Source organism: Podarcis gaigeae (assembly GCF_964106915.1).
Source record: "Podarcis gaigeae genome assembly, chromosome: 2".
Classification (NCBI taxonomy): Eukaryota; Metazoa; Chordata; class Lepidosauria; order Squamata; family Lacertidae; genus Podarcis; species Podarcis gaigeae.
In genome coordinates this window covers 57,301,704-57,305,496 of record NC_139679.1, presented here as the reverse complement: position 1 = coordinate 57,305,496, position 3,793 = coordinate 57,301,704, and the positions used below count along the sequence as shown (strand labels likewise).

At 40.8% G+C, this 3,793-nt stretch overlaps 1 long non-coding RNA gene across 1 annotated transcript; it reads right to left on the bottom strand.

Moving 5' to 3' along the window:
* Positions 1-220: 220 nt before the first annotated feature.
* On the bottom strand, positions 221-3,793 carry LOC310839761. The gene is made up of 2 exons (XR_014561645.1): positions 3,697-3,793; positions 221-1,788 (listed from the first exon to the last, which is right to left on the bottom strand). It is a non-coding gene; the product is annotated as an uncharacterized lncRNA (long non-coding RNA).

The following is a 3,793-nucleotide window of genomic DNA, read 5'->3' as shown; positions in this document are numbered from 1 at the left end:
TTTAAGTGTACGCTTAAGATCTTTTATGTGTAAAGTGCCCTTAGGATAAGTTTCTTCACATTAAGGGAGATTCCTTTTGAAAAGGGTGGAGTGCTGCTGTTGAAACCTGCACTGATATAGAAAAAATAGGGGTGGTTGGCTTTTGCTGCCCAATTCCCCGAGGGACTGAGTCCCCGAAGTCCATGATCAGTGAGAGATGAATGGATGAATCGAGGCAGGATAAAGTGAAAGCAAGACAGATCTTTATTTTTCTGTTGCAACAGAGTTCCCTCCACTCCTTGCAAGGAGGCAAGAGAGACCCAGAACCAAGAAGAAACATCTCTTTTAAGGGTTTGCATTTTGCCACGGAGAAGAAGCACATCCCCTCTACAAACATTCAGAAATTATATCACACACAAGGTGAGGTTACTGTGGCTCAGACAGGCCAAGGTGTGATATTCCTGAGGATTTAGCAAGTTTTACATAGTTCCAGACACAGTTTACACAAAACATTAGCATTTGATAAGATGATCAGGATGCCCATCAGACATCCCTCAGTGCAGAGCATCTGGGAAAATAATGACAATTAATACAATGGAGGTTCATAGATATAGGAGAGGATTGTTGTCTGCCTACCTGTTCGCAGGCAAGGGGGATTTAGGAGGCAGAGGAAATATTTAGAGTCTTCAGGAGATCCAAGATGGCTTTTGGATTGCTCTCCTGTACAATTTTAGATGTGTGGTTTATATACTTATGTATGTGTATTTACCTTGTGCAATTATCAACATTTATTCTATATCTGAGACCTTAGAATTTCTATAACACATCTTATACTCTCTCTCTCTCTAGAATCATTCTACTTTCATTGAATACAGTCATACCTCGGGTTGAAGTAGCTTCGGGTTGAGCGTTTTCGGGTTGCGCTCCGCAGCGACCCAGAAGTAACAGAATGCGTTACTTCTGGGTTTCGCCACTCGCGCATGCACAGACGCTCAAAATGACGTCACGCGCATGCGAGGAAGCAGTGAATCACGACTCGCACAAACACGGGTTGTGTTCGCTTCAGAATGCGAACGAGGCTCTGGAAAGGATCCCGTTCGCATCCCAAGGTACCACTGTAAATATATACAGTATATTAGAGCTTAAAATCTTTGGTCTTCATTTGTAAGCAGACTGTTGTCCTGAGGATTTTGTCCTCTCTTTGTATTTAAGTGAAGTCACTCATCTAAGACCATCTGCCAAATCCAGCTGTTCAGAAACAGCAGAATGCATATTACATGCAAATGCACGTTACAGTATATTTCTTGGAGAAAGGCCATAGCCCACTAAGGTACTTATGTAGACCTACTGGCCTCCATTTTCATAATTAAAGCAAGGTCTGGAAAACCTTGCTTAAATTCACTTTTTTGTAAGTGAAAATGGAAGGCCAGTGAGTCTACACAGGTACCTTAGTGTACTATGACCTTTCTCCAAGAAATATACTGTTATGTGTTTAAACAAGTTGTGTTCAACTTCTTGTATATGCTACCCGTAGAAATTATAGGATATTGTATAGAGTGCGTTAACTTGCTTGACATGTTACAATCTCCAAAGTGTGGTTCCTGTTAACATTTGCACCTCCTCTCCGCTTGCTGGAATCCTGGCCGTCCTTACAAGTGAGGCAGCAAAAGCTTCTGTCTGCTTGAACCCTCATCTCTCCTTCTGCTCTTGGCAAGCACACAAACAACATGAATTCTGAAGACCATTACATACCCACTCATTAACAAGAGCAGTTTCTTGCCAGAGGAAAGAAAGAATTGCTGGCCTGGCCTTTAAAGAAAGAAAGAAAAATCTTGTTATCTTTAGTTCAGAGAGTTCCATTCCTTCTCTATTACACAGCATTTCCAGCAAAGGTTACAGGGGCTGGGCAGCAATAACCCTATCTCCCAACGCAAGCCTATAATTGCTTGATGTAAGTCAGCTGATAGGTGAAAGACCCAGGAAAATGCAGATAAAAGTTAAAGGTAATGGGAGAAATTCAGCATCACCATCTTCTAATCATTTGGCGCAAGCATTTCTGTTTGCCAAGAGGAACAACTTCCTCTCTCCTCTCCTGCATGCTGTGCTGAGGGTTCTCCTGACTCTCCCAAGTGAATTTGGGGAAATGCGTGGACAGGAGGAGGAGAAGAAAAGCCCTGTTGCATTAGCAGGAGCCCTTGGACTGACTTCTGCTAGAATGCAGAGTTAGCTGAATCTAGGCCAAAGTCTTATTTTTATTAAAACAACTGTATTTTAAACAAAGGTGTAGAGTGAGGTCTTAAATTTCAATAAATAATAATAAATATACTCAATAGTAAGAATATTTCATGGCTGCCTGACCCATTATATCTGGTATATAGGCAGTGGGATAGCTTAGTTATTAAGAGCATGAGACTCATAATTTCAAGGTCATGGGTTCGAGCCCCACATTGGGCAAAAAGATTCCTGCATTGCAGGGGGTTGGACTAGATGATCCTCATGGTCCCTTCCAGCTCTATGATTCTATGAAGATACTGAGTCATAATTAAAACCTAATTTGGAACTGCTTCTGATATTATATTTATAAGAAATATGGAGTGGACTTGTAAATATTACACCTTTCCTTTTGATTTACTCAAGCGTACAATAAATTCACTAACCAAACTATGTCGTGTATTCAACTGTTCTTGTAATCTGGATATTGCCTTAAAAGTAGCGTTTAAACTGTTCTAGACATCTTCATTTTATCTCATTGGTGAAATGGGATTCTGAAGCTATTTATGAAGACCATCAAGCTGTTGTTTCGCTCGCTTTGCTCAGAATGCTCCAAGAGAGGCACAGAAAAGGCCCTGTTATTTATTTTATGTCCATCCACCGCACTTTAGACTGTGGGGAGAATACTGAGCAGGGCTGTCCATGAGCAGGACAAAAACAAACAAACAACCAGTTAGATTAATTATACCAGATATGATTTTGGGAAGGTCTACATACCAGGAGTTGGAAAATATATGACAGACCTACAACATCACACTGTTTTGGCATGAAGCAACATAAAACTACCAGATTAAGGGAGGAACAACTGGGAATACAAGACCCAGTGTGCTATTCGGAAATAATCTATTTTTGTGACATGGTTCCAGAGCAATGTGACTTAAAGGAGGAGGCAGTTTAATATGGGCAGAGATTATTCCTGTGCCCTAAAGATAAAAAACAGCACCTTAAATTAAGTCTGAAAACCAGAGCAGATGTTATAATTCTCTCTCTCTCTTTTAGGAGAGTTATAATTGTGACCTTCCGGCTTCACTTAATATTATGGTGGTGGCAGTCTGAACCCATTTAATTTTCTTAACTGTCTTCCTAAACATCCCCAGATGTATTGCAATAATGCAACCTGGAAGTGACTAGAACAGGAGAATGAATGAAGTTAGGCCAAGCTTTTCACAAAAAAGGGAACCAACTGGAACTAGCAAAGAGGGCACTCCACTACTGCATGATCACTCAGGAGCATGGCTGGTTCCAGAAAAACCTTCAAATGTCATACCTGATTCTAAGGTTATGCTCTTCTAAACCAAATGTCTTTCTTTGAGATAATTACTTTACCTGTGATGTCTTGCTTTAAGATAATCATCTTGGTGCTTGGGAGAATAATACGTCATACATTTGTGCCCCAGGCAAACATGTGTGCAGAAGGACAGCACACTTTATAATGTCATAGCCTACCATAACACTTCCGTCTTGGGATCCATTTATCACTGTGAGGTCCCAGCATTGTATGGGAATTATGGGCATCAAAAGCAGTCAATGCAAAGAACAGCTA